At 37.9% G+C, this 19,546-nt stretch overlaps 1 long non-coding RNA gene across 1 annotated transcript; it reads left to right on the forward strand.

The window, feature by feature from the left end:
- Nucleotides 1–7,705: 7,705 nt before the first annotated feature.
- LOC133032651 (uncharacterized) lies at nt 7,706–8,787 on the forward strand. Its single transcript, XR_009685237.1, has 2 exons — nt 7,706–7,950; nt 8,588–8,787. It is a non-coding gene; the product is annotated as an uncharacterized LOC133032651 (long non-coding RNA).
- Nucleotides 8,788–19,546: the final 10,759 nt, after the last annotated feature.

The raw sequence follows: 19,546 nt of genomic DNA on the forward strand, positions 1-19,546 counted from the left end.
ATCTACTTTATATTATTTTATAACACGTTATCAGCACGAGTCTCTGCCCAAGCTTCAAGCATGAGTCTCTGCCCAAGTCCCAATGTAAGTATTTTGTTAAAGTTCTTGAATTGTTTCAAAGTCACGATACACTAAATATATATTTATATATATATACTTATCTGACTGAAATAATTTCAAGAATCCATTTTCTTTTTATCTATATATCTATATATTATATATGTATGTATATGTTTTTATATATTTACTATTGATTTCATATATATATATACATATTATATTCTTATCATTCATAATATTTACAATATATGTTTGCCTATGATATTATAGAGAAAATCTATATAAATTATACATATATCCTGAAGATTATGTATCCTCGATAAAATATTGCATATATCTTAAAGATTATGCATCATCGATAAAATATTGCATATATCCTGAAGATTATGCATCCTCGATAAAATATTGCATATATCCTGATGATTATGCGTCCTCAATAAAATCTTGCATATATCCTGAAGATTATGCAAACGTAATATTCATTATATAGTTGATGGATATATAATGAAAGAGATGAATACATATTTATATATATGTTCTTGTATTCTTTGAGGACAATGAAAAGTAATCTAATATCGATATAGATTTTGACAAACATTTCCTGAAGTAAATGTTTTATATTTGTCAAAAAAAAAAAAAGATTATATTTATGTGAATACATCTAAAGAATCATTAAAAATGATTATTATTGATGCAATCTTGTAGTGGGTTTAGAATACCTAAAAAGAATGTTAAGAAAATTGCATTGAAACATCAAAGTATAAGAATAACAGTGAGCATGACTAATGTTATTTAAATACATGAGACATGTATTTATTGTTCATCATTCCCTGCAGAGAATGATACGAATTGAATTCAACTACTTTTAAAGATTGTTTGTATTAGTCATGTTACTATACATTGTTATTACTTGCAATGTGAGAAATTATTGCATGTGACATATATTAAAGATCAAATTTTGCATACATCTTGGAGATTATGCAAAAATTGTATTCATATATTCTTTGAAATATTGTAAAAGAAATTGCTGAATAATTTCTTATATTTTTATGGATGAACAAGTAATAAATTTTTAAGAAATTTATAATAATGTTCTACTTGTTCAACGTCATTTCCCAAAGTGAATGTAATGATTTTAAATAATCGATGACATTGTTTACTACTCAAATATTTCCAGAAGAAAGTGGAAACAACCAAAAGATGAGATACCACACACAATATAAGTGTATAAAATCTATATATCATGTGTGGAATTGAATAATAGTAGTCGCGTACCTGTAGTACGAACACAGTTATAATCAAGATAAAAGTATATTTGATTATTGAATAGAATGTGAATTGTACAAACTTATTGTACATTTAGAATATTTAAATATCATTTCCTAAAGAGAATGAATAGACATGAAATTCTATTTCAAAGAATATAGATTTCACATAAATTGGCAATGCCAAAAGTAAATTAATATATACATATTTTATTATTTCTTGAAATCAATAATTTCAAACTATTGTTGGTACAAGATATGTATATATAGTTACTATATAATTCAGTTTGCATATTCCCAGAAGTGAATATATAACTTACTAACATTTGTTAGTGATCCAATATAATCAAAGTGATAAAGAATCACAAAATGATTATTTGAAAAGCTTCCTGAAGAAGTCTTACATACAATTGCTACTTGGAGTAGTAAAATATATTTGTATGTACCTAGATGTATAACTTTTATCTAGTTATAAAAGTGATAAGAAATAACTCATTATATGTACTGGTTGTACATTTAAATATATAATATATCAAGTCATAATAATTAGACTGATGAATAGTCTATTAATAAATTAGACGACTTGTTAAAAAGATACCAGGAAAAATGAATGATATATTATGGTTATATCTATTTGACCATTACAATAACATGATGAAGTTGTCATGTATCTTTTAAATTACATACATCATTGAATTGATGATAGTGATTCCTGAAGAAATATAAAGTTTGATAAACATAATAGTGACTCCTGAAGAGTGTATATGTTTTGGAGAATAATATAATTATATTATTCGTGTATATAAAAATGAATCTTGTAATGAATTTACATTACCTTTTGAAAGTTTCATTGAAATACAAGTTATAGTGAACCTGAAGTTCATGAATTGAATTATTTTGACATGATCATTCATATGCGATAAATTGTCAAAGGATTTGACTAAATTTTGTTGAAGAACCAGAAGATTCTTCTCATTGTTAATTTATAAGGCTCAAAAGAAGAATGTGCATATATTTGCACATAGAAAATATTCAAATTATATTTCTTTAACAGTCTTGAGCCATTATTAGATTTTTATTGCATAGTTTCTTATCGATGTGATAAGATTATATGATCATGCATTTACAAAATGTGTAAATTTATGTATTTCTAATTATACACGTATGACTCATTCTTAGAAATGAATTAAGTTCATAAGGATTGAACTTGAAACTGAAGTTTATTGAACCTGAAGTTCAATGTCATATAGTATATATGAGTTTAAATAAATATTGATGCATTGTGATATACTGAAATCCCTACAGGTATATTAATATTATTAGATATCACAATTTTTAAAAATTCTCTCGATCAGGGGGAGAGAAGCAGTTGGGATCGATAATAATTTTTGAAAATGATCCTTGCACAAAGTATATAAGAACAATATAGTTCAAAATGATATATACCAACTGCAAATCAATATTATTCAAAGTTGATATAGAATGAGTTGAAAACGCCTGAAGCGTAAATGAACAATATAGAAATTATTAGTAAATGTTCATTTGATTTGCCCTGAAATTATTAAATCTAGAGGTACTCATGAAGATACCTTAATGTTATAAAGTATTGATGATTTAAAAATGATAACCGTGATGAAAACGGTACTCTAGAAGAGACTCCCAAGAGAAGTTAGACATAACACATTTGATCATAATTGAATCCCTGAAGTGATTCTATATAGGTACCTATAAATGATAAACATATTTGAAAAATATGTAATTTAAAGAGATCTCTATAAGTTATGTCAATATGGGATGAAATTATCATTTATTGAAATTTTTGTCGACAATAAATATTGAGTGTGTGCATATGCAATAAACTAACATGAGATAGCAAGGATTATGGTATTAGATTTGTCAAGAATCATCGACATACATTTTGTTTTTGGCCAAAATATTATGACGCAATCCAGGCAAATTTACTCACATAAAGTGAAGTAAGACCTGTAGGGTGTGCAAATAAATATTTCTAATGAAAAATTTGCATATATGTATTTGTACATAATGAATTGTTGTACAAAGTTTGCATAGACATGAGATTAATTAAAATAAGGCTTAAATATTGAGAAAATATAATCATGATTTGATTATAGCCTGGAATATATTTTATGAGGATTTATAAGCGTCACATAAATGTTGCAACAAAAAGTTATTTATTTGGAGCTCCTAATATAGTGAGAATTTAAAATAAGCCTTATTTAAAAATTATAGAAGAATTTAATACATGTCTTAAGTGATATAAATTCTAAGTCGCGCGCACTATATGACAAAGATCTTTGTATGAAATAAAGACATGTAAGTAAATTATTGTTTGAAAAATACGTATGATTGTCTATGCAATATAAATTCGTAAATTATACGTTGTGATAGATTCTTGAAGAGTTTTTGATTAATTGAAGAACAAACTTTTATTTCTTTTGTATTTTGAGAAATATTAATGTATAAAGTTTGTTCATTAGTTTTGAAGTCCTGAAGTACTTCATATGTATCAAGAATGTGACAGTCAGTAGTCCCGTGATCCGTAAGGGGAAATACTGGGTAAGCTGTGCAATCCCACACCGCCTGGGGAAGGTCAAGTGGCATGATTCTGAGACTGTGTAGGTATGGGACTACACAGTTGAAGAGGGCTTAAATGGATTGATTGGTACTACCTATGTCAACAAGGTGCATCTTGTTTTTCGGTAGCCCATCTCGGAAGAACTCCACAGTTAAGCGTGCTTGGCTTGGAGCAATTTCAGGATGGGTGACCTCCTGGGAAGTTTTCCCAGGAAGCGTGCAAGTGAGGACAAAGCACGCTGGAAACACTCGTGTTGGTCTGTAGGGTCAGTCATCAATCCAGGAAGCAGCCAGAGTGGCGTACTCGTGTATAAGAGCCAATTATTCCGTGGGTTTAAGGACCCAATGGAGGCTTGAAGCGGGGACGTTACAAATGGTATCAGAGCCTTGACCCAGCCGGAAGTGTGGTCGACGAGGACGTCGGACCCCGTAAGGGGAGGTGATTGTGACAGTCAGTAGTCCCGTGATCCGTAAGGGGAAATACCGGGTAAGCTGTGCAATCCCACACCGCCTGGGGAAGGTCAAGTGGGATGATTCTGAGACTGTGTAGGTATGGGACTACACTGTTGAAGAGGGCTTAAATGGATTGATTGGTACTATCTATGTCAACAAGGTGCATCTTGTTTTTCGGTAGCCCATCTCGAAAGAACTCCACAGTTAAGCGTGCTTGGCTTGGAGCAATTTCAGGATGGGTGACCTCCTTGGAAGTTTTCCCAGGAAGCGTGCGAGTGAGGACAAAGCACGCTGGAAACACTCGTGTTGGTCTGTAGGGTCAGTCATCAATCCAGGAAGCAGCCAGAGTGGCGTACTCGTGTATAAGAGCCAATTATTCCGTGGGTTTAAGGACCCAATGGAGGCTTGAAGCGGGGACGTTACAAATGGTATCAGAGCCTCGACCCGGCGGAAGTGTGGTCGACGAGGACGTCGGACCCGTAAGGGGGGGTGATTGTGACGATCGGTAGTCCCGTGATCCGTAAGGGGAAATGCGGGTAAGCTGTGCAATCCCACACCGCCTGGGGAAGGTCAAGTGGGATGATTCTGAGACTGTGTAGGTATGGGACTACACAGTTGAAGAGGGCTTAAATGGATTGATTGGTACTACCTATGTCAACAAGGTGCATCTTGTTTTTCGGTAGCCCATCTCGGAAGAACTCCACAGTTAAGCGTGCTTGGCTTGGAGCAATTTCAGGATGGGTGACCTCCTGGGAAGTTTTCCCAGGAAGCGTGCGAGTGAGGACAAAGCACGCTGGAAACACTCGTGTTGGTCTGTAGGGTCAGTCATCAATCCAGAAGCAGCCTGCAGTGGCGTACTCGTGTATAAGAGCCAATTATTCCGTGGGTTTAAGGACCCAATGGAGGCTTGAAGCGGGGACGTTACAAATGGTATCAGAGCCTTGACCCAGCCGGAAGTGTGGTCGACGAGGACGTCGGACCCCGTAAGGGGGGGTGATTGTGACAGTCAGTAGTCCCGTGATCCGTAAGGGGAAATACCGGGTAAGCTGTGCAATCCCACACCGCCTAGGGAAGGTCAAGTGGGATGATTCCGAGGCGTGTAGGTATGGGACTACACAGTTGAAGAGGGCTTAAATGGATTGATTGGTACTATCTATGTCAACAAGGTGCATCTTGTTTTTCGGTAGCCCATCTCGAAAGAACTCCACAGTTAAGCGTGCTTGGCTTGGAGCAATTTCAGGATGGGTGACCTCCTGGGAAGTTTTCCCAGGAAGCGTGCGAGTGAGGACAAAGCACGCTGGAAACACTCGTGTTGGTCTGTAGGGTCAGTCATCAATCCAGGAAGCAGCCAGAGTGGCGTACTCGTGTATAAGAGCCAATTATTCCGTGGGTTTAAGGACCCAATGGAGGCTTGAAGCGGGGACGTTACAAATGGTATCAGAGCCTTGACCCAGCCGGAAGTGTGGTCGACGAGGACGTCGGACCCCGTAAGGGGGGGTGATTGTGACAGTCAGTAGTCCCGTGATCCGTAAGGGGAAATACTGGGTAAGCTGTGCAATCCCACACCGCCTGGGGAAGGTCAAGTGGGATGATTCTGAGACTGTGTAGGTATGGGACTACACAGTTGAAGAGGGCTTAAATGGATTGATTGGTACTACCTATGTCAACAAGGTGCATCTTGTTTTTCGGTAGCCCATCTCGGAAGAACTCCACAGTTAAGCGTGCTTGGCTTGGAGCAATTTCAGGATGGGTGACCTCCTGGGAAGTTTTCCCAGGAAGCGTGCGAGTGAGGACAAAGCACGCTGGAAACACTCGTGTTGGTCTGTAGGGTCAGTCATCAATCCAGGAAGCAGCCAGAGTGGCGTACTCGTGTATAAGAGCCAATTATTCCGTGGGTTTAAGGACCCAATGGAGGCTTGAAGCGGGGACGTTACAAATGGTATCAGAGCCTTGACCCAGCCGGAAGTGTAATACCCGGTAAAAATATACATATATTTTAAATTTTATTTGCTATACAATTTGTGTGAGAATAAATATTCATTTATTTCTACTAATAGTGAATAGAGACTATTGCTTAGAATAATATTGATAGATTTCTAAACATAGTTGAAATTATAGTAAGTGTCAAGGTAAAATTATGGTGTTTTTACGAATTAGGATAATTACTCAATTAAAGCCCAATATGAAAGTCTATTAGAGTTTTATAGATTATTTAGTGGGTTTAATCTATTGTATGAAGTGCATTAAATAACATTATAATGGAATTAATGTCACAAAAATTCGTAGGTTTTGATAAATTCGCAGGATTAAAAACTGTTTTACTAAAATGATCATATCTAGAGTTTTAGAGCTCCGATTGAAGTGATTCTAGTGGCGTTGGAAAGATAATTCAAAGATCTATAAATTTTGTAGAAATAGTTATATCATAATTCGGAATTTTTCTAGGTGAAAACTGAGCCTAAAGTTACGAAATAAAGGGCTTACTTTTAAAATTTAAAAATTTAGATATTTGTTGATTTAATAATATTTTAGCATTTTATTATATATTATTATTTTTAGTTAACCTAAACCTATCAGAATACGATATCTCATAATCTTTTTATCAAACCCTAAACTATCATAGTTTTATTTTTCCTCTCTAAACCAATTAGTCAAAGCCTCATTCTTCTTCATGTTTGCTCCTCTCAAACCTTCCACAATTCTTCTTATTTTCTACCTTCATTCTTAAAGTTTTGGATTTATAATCAAGGCTTGCGGGCTTGAGACATCGAATAGAAATATGTGAAGAGGTATGAAATATTTTCTTGCTCAATAATGCTAAATGTTATCTAGGGTTCGGATCTATTATATTTTTTCGTTTTCAGAAAAACAAGTTTCAGTAAAGTGATGATATCTCTCTTGATATTGATCCGTTTTTAGAGATTTTTATATCGTTGGAAAGCTTATTTGATTTCCCATAAGTTTTATGAAGAAACTTTTTGTTAATTCGAAGTCATACTATGTCAAAAAGTTAGTTTTATTCAATATCATGTGATTCGTTTCTTGAATCTTGTTCTTGCAAAACTGTTTTGGTAAAATTATAATATCTCTTTTAATATAATTCCAATTTCAAAGATTTTGGTATCATTGGAAAGGGAATTTAATTTCCTAAAACTTTGATGAAGATGTTATCTTCTAGTTCTGAACCATTCAATGTCAAAAGTTTGTATTTTTGCTAAGTTGTGTAATTCGTTACTCCATATTCTTTCTCAGAAATAGTTTCAGTAAAACAATCATAACTCCCTCAGTTTTAATCCATTTTTAATGATCTTTATATCATTGGAAAGATAATGAAATTTTTTATAATTTTTATGAAGACAACTTTTACTGAATTAGTGTAGTTGTTGGTCAAAAATAGTAATCTTTCTGCTGTACTGTAAGAGTACAAATTTTAATGTTAGGGCCTTGAACCATGTGTTGTTATAGGTAGTAGTGACGAGATAACAAGTCTTAAGCAGTGGGATTTGAGGATCTTGTCCTCAACAAGAAAATTTATTGAGGTGCTTGGAGTAGCAAGAAGGTGTTCTTAACAACTGAGGTAAGAAGAGTGGACATCTGTGCACAGGGTGTATGTTGAAACATACAACTGTATTATGGGTTTGTATTTACATGTTTTATGGTAGATTGTTGTTTTATGCTAATGTTATTAGTGTGTGATAGTGATAAGGCTTTTGACTGTTTGTGTGATGATATCACCTATAGGATAGGTTTTCTGCTGCTGGTGTGAGCATAGCCTTTACTCAGCAGGATATATTTTTAGTCGCTTGTATGGGTTTACTTGCAGGTTATCCTTTCATGGGTGAGTACAACTTGTGAAAAGGAATTGCCCTATTGGATGCCGAGTGTGAGAATAACACAAGGCAGGGTAAGTTACACTTCATGTCTGATCAACATGAGTGGGAGTAGATTATCGTATGTGAGGACAATGTGCGATAAGATACTATGTGTTATGTGTGTGAGTATAGCATACGTTAAGATTACACTGTGATATGATGTTGTATTGTATGTAAGAATAATATGTGATATGACATGTTGTTATATGTATGCAAGTATGGTATGAATTGATTTGATGTTGTGATATTGTTATACTTATGACTATGTTATCTGGTTGGGGGGGGTTATGTCCTACATAGCTCTTCTTACTGGGCGTTAGCTCACGGGTACTCTGTGTGCAGGTAAAGGCAAAACTATATAGTGAGGGTGGCGAGCTCGAGGCGTGGATTACATGTTAGGGGATTGTCACGATGTTTTGGTTTAAAAATATTTCATTTAAGATTATGATTCAAATAGTTTTTGTAAAGCTTTATATTTTAAGGTTATGAATAAATAAATGTTTTGTTTTAAAAATAATGAGATCTCATGCTTAGTTATTTTTCATTAAAGAAGTCTTTTATTGTCTTTATCTTAAATGGTTTTAAACGGACTAGCTAGTGTGACGTCTCGGGAAATCGGGGCGTTACAGTCATCAATTCAGGAAGCAGCCAGAGTGGCGTACTCGTGTATAAGAGCCAATTATTTTGTGGGTTTAAGGACCCAATGGAGGCTTGAAGCGGGGACGTTACAAAGAATTATAGATATATGATCATTTGATATGAAAATTAAGATCATACAACAAGATGGAACACATATATGGTCTTGGAGTACCATCATTGTCACAAATAAAAATTTATAGTACCATTAATGTGTTATGTTCATATCTACTTGAAATTTTAAATTTTAGTATGAACAAAGTTGTGTACACACATGAATGATACAATTAGTTGGATAAAGACTAATGTTCCACGAACCCCTCATCTATAATTTAGAAGTCCATACATACTCTGAAAGAGTTATAGAAAATATATGATCAAAGATTGTATATGGTAATATTTTAAAAGTGATAAAAATTATCTTATGAGATCTATTATCACCAAAAGAATTATGGATCATACGTGCATGAGGGGGAGACATATTCATGTTGCACTCTTTTTTCCTTAGCTCAGGTTTTGTCCCACTGGGTTTTCCTAGCAAGGTTTTTAACTAGGCAACTTACAAATAGTTATGAATATGAAATATATATTGTACTATTTTTCCCTAGCTCAAAAATAGTAATCTTTATGTTGTACTGTAAGAGTACAAATTTTAATGTTAGGGCCTTGAACCATGTGTTGTTATAGGTAGTAGTGACGAGATAACAAGTCTTAAGCAGTGGGATTTGAGGATCTTGTCCTCAACAAGAAAATTTATTGAGGTGCTTGGAGTAGCAAGAAGGTGTTCTTAACAACTGAGGTAAGAAGAGTGGACATCTGTGCACAGGGTGTATGTTGAAACATACAACTGTATTATGGGTTTGTATTTACATGTTTTATGGTAGATTGTTGTTTTATGCTAATGTTATTAGTGTGTGATAGTGATAAGGCTTTTTGTTACGTGCAGTCTATGATGGCACGTTACAAGCTAAGTGATGCCCACAAGTTGGCCAAGTGGTGGTCAAGTGGTGGGGCATGTTGTGGTGCATGCAGGTGGCATGCTGATGCTTAGTTTGTATGCAGTGGCATTTTCGTAAATATCTTCAATATTGTCCGGATCGGGACGGGACTTGGTATTCGCCATTTATTTGGGTCTACAAATAGAATGGTGCAATCGGTTTGGCAAAACTAGGTGATTTGGGATATGGTGCTTCCCATATGTCTACAGAGCAAAAATCATCTATGTTCCTGGTGGAAGGCTAAAAGCTCAGAATGCTCTTTAAGGGGGTACTCTGGTGTCAGCTCTCCACCACCCCTTGCACCTTGGTGCTAAGTGAGCTACTACTAGCCAGTGGGGACTAGTAGGGCGGGCATATGAGGACCACGAGGGGACTCATATGTCTCCATGAGTTGGAGTACTCATGGACATTATCGGGCCGACCCGGTAGTGCGTCGAAGAATGCCGCCAGAGGTTCAATGGTACGTTTCCCTTGGCTTGCCGGTATGCCGCTTGCACGAGACGTGGCCTAGATCCTCCAAGAGACGTCGTGGTGCGCCTAGGCCACGAGTCTCAACACGAGATGACACGGGTAGTCATTCGTGGACTAGTTTGCATACGCGCATGGGACGGATGCACCATGTTGGAAAGGGGCAAAGGTCTAATGTGTGCAACTGGTTTGGTGGCTCGTCTTGAGGGCCTGCCAACATGCGTGGAGGCATGGTGCCTTGAGGATTGGTCCATGGACGTATGGGAGTCCTTGGGCGACGAGAGAGACTATTCGGACCGTATCGAATGGGGCATGATAGAGGCGTTGGCACGTTGGCTTGGTGTTGGCATCTCGCCACACATGCTACCTTGGTCACGAGTGACAAGGTGAGCGTCGGTGTTGGGATTTGTCTGACCATGGTGGGAACCTATGGACAGTGCGAGTATCTTGGCTAGAGAGTCTCGGTACGTGAATGCACTCATGGATGCTTGCGAGCATGACTCGACGGGAGTTGTTCGAGAGACGGGAGTGTGCCCGAGGCACACGGTCGCGCGAAAAAATGGGTCCATTGTTACTCGGATGGTTGGAAGGCTGACCTTGGCTTAGAGAAGTCAAGGTGCCGCACGGGTGTTCCGCTGCCTAAAAAGGTGAGCCCGTGACAGTTGGTATCAGAGCCAAGTTTATCTCAGTGGGAGGTGAACCTGGTTGGCCTATCCTAGAGAGGATGTAGGCGTGTGGACGGATCTAGATGGTCCGAATGTTGGAACAAGACGTCGTTGAGCCAGTTAGTCTTTTAAAGAGGATCAGTAGGCTGAGATGGAGTTAAGACTTGGTTGCTTCTCTTCATGGGAATACTGGACATACTAAAGAGGAGACATGGATGGTTGCTTCGAGTCAAGTTCAGGGATGCTAGAAAGACACCTACCACATGCAACTGTAGAGGGGCGCAACAAAATGTTTGAAACTCGTTGGCATAGGACAAGGTTGAGGGGATAGTCCATGTTGTATGCTTGGTACACTAGGCCAAGTTTGCCTGAGAGACATTGTAAGCCGCAGGAGGCGCTTTTGTTGGAAAGGAAGCTTGCTGGCAGGAGTGTGGAAGTAGTGCAGGGACCGTCAGATCCTTGTTAGTCACGACAGAGGTCGAGAGTTGATAACCGAGATGGGTCAGATGGGGACAGACATGGAATGCTTCAGTTGCTCCATTGTGTGTCGAGAGGGACGCACATGGAGACCAAGGCAGGCAGAGGCCGCAATCGTCAGAGGATGGTTGTACTTGGAGGTGTTCGCATGCGAGTTTTATTTGATCCATATGGAAGCGCCGAGGCAGTTGAGTGGAATGTGTTCGCTTGTTAAATCGCCATAGGGCGTAAGCCACACAAAGACATCGATAGAGTTGCGGAGTTGTGGAATAAAGGCATCAAGGAAGCCAGCAGGGCTGAGAAGACCGAGCGCAAGCATTGAGATGGCGCTAGAGTTTGTGTGGAGGCCAGAGGGCCGTGCCAGTGAGACTTAGTAGTCATGTTGGCCTGCGAAGGTCGAGAAGGGTGTTAGAGTTTGCATGAAGGCCAGAGGGCTGCGTCATTGGAACTTAGTACACCGTGGGAGCCAGAAGGGCGTGATGCAAGTGTGAATCAGATGGATGGTTGAGTGGAATGTTAGTGCATGCATGTGGAAATCGACAGGGGTGCTAATGAGATAGTTGACTCGAGAGTCACATCCTGCGGGATGCACTTTTAGATGACATGGTGTGCATGAAAAGTTGGACAGTCAGACATATGCGGGTGGGCATGTTGTCGAGGACGCCAACAGATGAAGTGGGGGAGAGACCTTCACGGTTCACTCAACAAGACTAGTTATTCATTACAAGCATCGAGATGAGTATCATGGAGATTGATTGTTGTTCAGGATGTAAAGTCAAGAAGACTCAGGGTTACACGGGCAGAGGAGCCGCCATCTAGGGTGAAAGTCTGCTGGACTCAGGTACTAAGATAACATCATGGCAATGTTGGCCTAGGGTGAAAGTCAGCAGGACTACAATACTAAGGCAACATTGAAATGTCGAGGGGCGAAGAGTCAGAATGATCGAGGCATTAGTGCAACATCTTCATCAAAGTGAAATGTGGAATGGAGGAACCGCACGCGAGTATGCGGTTAGCTTGCGAGCTATATCTTGAGGGATATTCCTCTTAGAGAGAAGTCCTTCCCAAGTTGAAGTGGGGGAGCCCACTAATTTATGTGTTTGAAGAATTAGGGTACTTGTTCAGTTTTGGTATGTGAATCCAGAGGGAAACACTACAACAGATGGTTGTTCAGGGTGAAGACTTGCATGATTGCTGCAAGCTGCAGATAGACAATATGCAAGGGCGTAGACTGAGATCAAGACTGAACTAGTTTGCGGCATGTTATGGGCATGTTTTGTGTTTATGGGAACACTGGTGTTGTATGGGACACTGTAAGCCGAATGGTTCAGAGAACATATGCCGATGGGAGATAGCGGATTGGGATGACTTCAAGTCTTAAGAGTAAGACTGGGTGTCAGCAAGTTTGTCGAAAGTTAGCGAGTCATCAGAGGATGCAGGGTTGATTTTGGGGATACAAACTTGTGACACAGTTTTGGGAGCCGACACAAGCAGGAGCTCAGAGGAGCCAGTATGCAGTGGGTCAGTGGGACCTTTGCATGAAGCCGTGGGTATGCGGTTGGGCCGGAGGGCCAATGTTGTCAACTTCGCGAAGAAATTGGGTGCAAGAGTGCACTTGGTGCTGCATTGGGTGCAGTTGGCTTGCGAGCCTCGTCCAGGTGGGACGCACCAAACTGTATCCTGCGATGAGTGTGTCTTGTTCGATCGCCATCAGGAGGATGGTGCGCCATAGAGTTGGCATATGAAGTTTCCAGAGGGACTTGTCCAGAGGGACTTAGCTTCAGTGGAAGCGCGTTTTGTAGGTGCCGTTGGGAACGGTTGGTTTGCGAACCTCACCCCGAGGGGTGCACCATACTTAATCCGTGTCAAAAGGAGTATGCATTGGACGATTGGCGAGTGAGCTGCAATCAGAGGATGTGGTAGCTTCAGGGTCAGTGTTGCAAGGGCTACTTGGTTGACTGGAGGGACGCTGTGATGGACTCAGAGGAGTTCATGTAGGGGGAAGTATTCTAGTGCAGAGGCACTACTCCATGGGTGGATCTGAATAGCGACAGTGGCACAGGGTCTTTGATCAAGTCCAAGAGTGGGCGTGCGAGATCATCACCAAGAGGGTGGTTCTATGGAGGTAGGGGGACAAGTGCAGACTTAGGATTCGGGAGAAGCTTGGGGTAAGCTTAGGAGTCGAGATCAGGAGGATTTGCCTGCGGTCCGTCGATGAGGGCATCGACATGTTGAAGTGGGGGAGAATGTTACGTGCAGTCTATGATGGCACGTTACAAGCTAAGTGATGCCCACAAGTTGGCCAAGTGGTGGTCAAGTGGTGGGGCATGTTGTGGTGCATGCAGGTGGCATGCTGATGCTTAGTTTGTATGCAGTGGCATTTTCGTAAATATCTTCAATATTGTCCGGATCGGGACGGGACTTGGTATTCGCCATTTATTTGGGTCTACAAATAGAATGGTGCAATCGGTTTGGCAAAACTAGGTGATTTGGGATATGGTGCTTCCCATATGTCTACAGAGCAAAAATCATCTATGTTCCTGGTGGAAGGCTAAAAGCTCAGAATGCTCTTTAAGGGGGTACTCTGGTGTCAGCTCTCCACCACCCCTTGCACCTTGGTGCTAAGTGAGCTACTACTAGCCAGTGGGGACTAGTAGGGCGGGCATATGAGGACCACGAGGGGACTCATATGTCTCCATGAGTTGGAGTACTCATGGACATTATCGGGCCGACCCGGTAGTGCGTCGAAGAATGCCGCCAGAGGTTCAATGGTACGTTTCCCTTGGCTTGCCAGTATGCCGCTTGCACGAGACGTGGCCTAGATCCTCCAAGAGACGTCGTGGTGCGCCTAGGCCACGAGTCTCAACACGAGATGACACGGGTAGTCATTCGTGGACTAGTTTGCATACGCGCATGGGACGGATGCACCATGTTGGAAAGGGGCAAAGGTCTAATGTGTGCAACTGGTTTGGTGGCTCGTCTTGAGGGCCTGCCAACATGCGTGGAGGCATGGTGCCTTGAGGATTGGTCCATGGACGTATGGGAGTCCTTGGGCGACGAGAGAGACTATTCGGACCGTATCGAATGGGGCATGATAGAGGCGTTGGCACGTTGGCTTGGTGTTGGCATCTCGCCACACATGCTACCTTGGTCACGAGTGACAAGGTGAGCGTCGGTGTTGGGATTTGTCTGACCATGGTGGGAACCTATGGACAGTGCGAGTATCTTGGCTAGAGAGTCTCGGTACATGAATGCACTCATGGATGCTTGCGAGCATGACTCGACGGGAGTTGTTCGAGAGACGGGAGTGTGCCCGAGGCACACGGTCGCGCGAAAAAATGGGTCCATTGTTACTCGGATGGTTGGAAGGCTGACCTTGGCTTAGAGAAGTCAAGGTGCCGCACGGGTGTTCCGCTGCCTAAAAAGGTGAGCCCGTGACACTTTTGACTGTTTGTGTGATGATATCACCTATAGGATAGGTTTTCTGCTGCTGGTGTGAGCATAGCACTGCAGGATATATTTTTGGCTGCTTGTATGGGTTTACTTGCAGGTTATCCTTTCATGGGTGAGTACAACTTGTGAAAAGGAATTGCCCTATTGGATGCCGAGTGTGAGAATAACACAAGGCAGGGTAAGTTACACTTCATGTCTGATCAACATGAGTGGGAGTAGATTATCGTATGTGAGGACAATGTGCGATAAGATACTATGTGTTATGTGTGTGAGTATAGCATACGTTAAGATTATACTGTGATATGATGTTGTATTGTATGTAAGAATAATATGTGATATGACATGTTGTTATATGTATGCAAGTATGGTATGAATTGATTTGATGTTGTGATATTGTTATACTTATGACTATGTTATCTGGTTGGGGGGGTTATGTCCTACATAGCTCTTCTTACTGGGCGTTAGCTCACGGGTACTCTGTGTGCAGGTAAAGGCAAAACTATATAGTGAGGGTGGCGAGCTCGAGGCGTGGATTACATGTTAGGGGATTGTCACGATGTTTTGGTTTAAAAATATTTCATTTAAGATTATGATTCAAATAGTTTTTGTAAAGCTTTATATTTTAAGGTTATGAATAAATAAATGTTTTGTTTTAAAAATAATGAGATCTCATGCTTAGTTATTTTTCATTAAAGAAGTCTTTTATTGTCTTTATCTTAAATGGTTTTAAACGGACTAGCTAGTGTGACGTCTCGGGAAATCGGGGCGTTACAATATGGTATCAGAGCAATACGGTCCTAAAGGATGTGGTTGACCCTAACATGTAAAGTTCATTGCCACAAGACGAGCTCGACTCACTGTCCTGTAAGTTTTAGTTAATCTGTTCATGTTAGTCTTACATATTTTATGTTGCGTTACATCTTTAGTGTAACTAGAAGTTTTCTTTGTGTTTAGAAGAATATGTCTTAAAATTTTATGGGTAGGATTCGATCTATGAGATATTTTTGGAAAAAAAAAAATCAAGGTATTGCTATATTACGTAATTTAAGTTTGATTTTTGATAAGTTGTACTTATTTTCATAAATAAGGAGCATAAGAAGAGTGTTTTTCAAAAGGAATTGTGTTATAAGCAGATTGGAATAGAGTATGTTAGGAAAAAAAAACAGAATTTAGTTGTTATATTAGTATTTCTAACGAGAGTGTATGTTTCAGGTTTAATAAATTAGACATATATAACTATTGGTACGTTCTTAAGTTTGTTTTTTTTAAGTGTTAATGGATAGATAATTTTAAGCTCTACTCTTTTATTAGAAATAATTAAGTTGAATTTTGGTTAAGGGTGAAATCTAATCATTAAGGTTATAATAGAAGAATAGATTGTGATAGTCAGTAGCCCCGTGATTCGTAAGGAAATTAGATAGTTTTGTTTGTGTTTATTTGCATAAATTTAAACTCTTTATGTATTGGAATATGGTTTATGCTTTGTTATTATGAATATGTATGTGGTACTGAGAATGTGTGGTATGGACACAATATGAGTTTATGAATTGATATATTGATTAGGGTTGTTTTGACTTGTATATGTTGTATGTTGCATTCATATATTGTGTGTTGTATGCTGCAAGTTGTATGCTAACGTCTCAGGTAAAGTGAGGGACCATGGTGGGGTATGATACGGGGTAAGGCCGTTGAATGTAGAGATACCCTACCCTGCATTTTTCTGAGTCGTGTTTGAAATTATTATGGTGGGGTATGATACGGGATAAGGCCGTTGAATGTAGAGATACCCTACCCTACATTTGTCTGATTCGTGTATGACATTGTTATAGTGGGGTATGATACAGTGATGTTACTGTTGAATATAGAGATACCCTATCTTATAACAATGGTAGGGCTACATAGGCCCAGGTTATTATATGGGCAGATTAGGCCCAGGATATTGTAAGGCCAGGCTAGGCCCAGGTTATGTAAGGAATGGCTTTGACATGCCAATGTTATGGTAAAGACATGATATGATTGAAATAATTTTTATATGTTATTGCTATGATTGTGCTATGAGTATGATGTTAGGGTTGTGATCCCTACATATATGTAATGGTTTCGTTTAGTACAAATAAATGGTATATGATTAAGCGAGTAAAGAAAAATATATATGAGAATTGGATTAAGCGATTTTCGTTCTCGAGTTATTCTTAGAAAGAGTGATTTTGATAGAAAAATTTATTCATATTTCATTAGTTGGATGGATTAGTAAATGTTTCTTTTATAGTGATATGCATGTAGCTCATTCCTAAGAGTATGTTAACTTGTATGCTTCTAAGCCTATATATTGGCTAGCTCGCATGTGTAAGAAGACCTTTAACGATCTTTAGCTTACACGTAGTTCATGTAATTTATAGAAGACATGTGGTCTGTTTGAATGACATCGGTTTGTTGATGATATATTGGATCGTTATGTGTAGGGCAACATTCTTAATAATTATGCTACGTAACTATAATAACGGAATTGTAGCTTTATGGAGGAAATTAAGTTTAAAAAAAAAAAATTAACATTCAATGAAAGAATGGGAACAATTAAAGAGAAGTTTGCATAAGTTCTTCTACCCTACTCCTTGTTGTTTGTTATTTTTGTATTGTATAATGTGTTCTCAAGTGGCATATAAGGATGTTCATAAGAGAAGAGTTTTTTTTTTATATAAAATTACGAGCATGTTATTGCAAAATTTATGTATTTAAAGCACGTATATGTAAGTATTGTGATGGAGTATGTTTGTTATTTAAGTAATATATAAAGGAATAACAATACTTAAAGTAGGCTATATATGTTATATGTGTTGTAGTTTGACCAATAAGATAAAAGTTAAGTACATATTTGTTGGGTCCATAAGGTAGATAAGGAGGTCATGTAATAAGTGGTGACAAACATGAAGTCCCTCGTGTATTTGGTAGTTAAATTTCGAGGACGAAATTTCTTTAAGGAGGGTAGAATGTAATACCCGGTAAAAATATACATATATTTTAAATTTTATTTGCTATACAATTTGTGTGAGAATAAATATTCATTTATTTCTACTAATAGTGAATAGAGACTATTGCTTAGAATAATATTGATAGATTTCTAAACATAGTTGAAATTATAGTAAGTGTCAAGGTAAAATTATGGTGTTTTTACGAATTAGGATAATTACTCAATTAAAGCCCAATATGAAAGTCTATTAGAGTTTTATAGATTATTTAGTGGGTTTAATCTATTGTATGAAGTGCATTAAATAACATTATAATGGAATTAATGTCACAAAAATTCGTAGGTTTTGATAAATTCGCAGGATTAAAAACTGTTTTACTAAAATGATCATATCTAGAGTTTTAGAGCTCCGATTGAAGTGATTCTAGTGGCGTTGGAAAGATAATTCAAAGATCTATAAATTTTGTAGAAATAGTTATATCATAATTCGGAATTTTTCTAGGTGAAAACTGAGCCTAAAGTTACGAAATAAAGGGCTTACTTTTAAAATTTAAAAATTTAGATATTTGTTGATTTAATAATATTTTAGCATTTTATTATATATTATTATTTTTAGTTAACCTAAACCTATCAGAATACGATATCTCATAATCTTTTTATCAAACCCTAAACTATCATAGTTTTATTTTTCCTCTCTAAACCAATTAGTCAAAGCCTCATTCTTCTTCATGTTTGCTCCTCTCAAACCTTCCACAATTCTTCTTATTTTCTACCTTCATTCTTAAAGTTTTGGATTTATAATCAAGGCTTGCGGGCTTGAGACATCGAATAGAAATATGTGAAGAGGTATGAAATATTTTCTTGCTCAATAATGCTAAATGTTATCTAGGGTTCGGATCTATTATATTTTTTCGTTTTCAGAAAAACAAGTTTCAGTAAAGTGATGATATCTCTCTTGATATTGATCCGTTTTTAGAGATTTTTATATCGTTGGAAAGCTTATTTGATTTCCCATAAGTTTTATGAAGAAACTTTTTGTTAATTCGAAGTCATACTATGTCAAAAAGTTAGTTTTATTCAATATCATGTGATTCGTTTCTTGAATCTTGTTCTTGCAAAACTGTTTTGGTAAAATTATAATATCTCTTTTAATATAATTCCAATTTCAAAGATTTTGGTATCATTGGAAAGGGAATTTAATTTCCTAAAACTTTGATGAAGATGTTATCTTCTAGTTCTGAACCATTCAATGTCAAAAGTTTGTATTTTTGCTAAGTTGTGTAATTCGTTACTCCATATTCTTTCTCAGAAATAGTTTCAGTAAAACAATCATAACTCCCTCAGTTTTAATCCATTTTTAATGATCTTTATATCATTGGAAAGATAATGAAATTTTTTATAATTTTTATGAAGACAACTTTTACTGAATTAGTGTAGTTGTTGGTCAAAAATAGTAATCTTTCTGCTGTACTGTAAGAGTACAAATTTTAATGTTAGGGCCTTGAACCATGTGTTGTTATAGGTAGTAGTGACGAGATAACAAGTCTTAAGCAGTGGGATTTGAGGATCTTGTCCTCAACAAGAAAATTTATTGAGGTGCTTGGAGTAGCAAGAAGGTGTTCTTAACAACTGAGGTAAG

Source organism: Cannabis sativa, chromosome X, assembly GCF_029168945.1.
Source record: "Cannabis sativa cultivar Pink pepper isolate KNU-18-1 chromosome X, ASM2916894v1, whole genome shotgun sequence".
NCBI lineage: Eukaryota > Viridiplantae > Streptophyta > Magnoliopsida > Rosales > Cannabaceae > Cannabis > Cannabis sativa.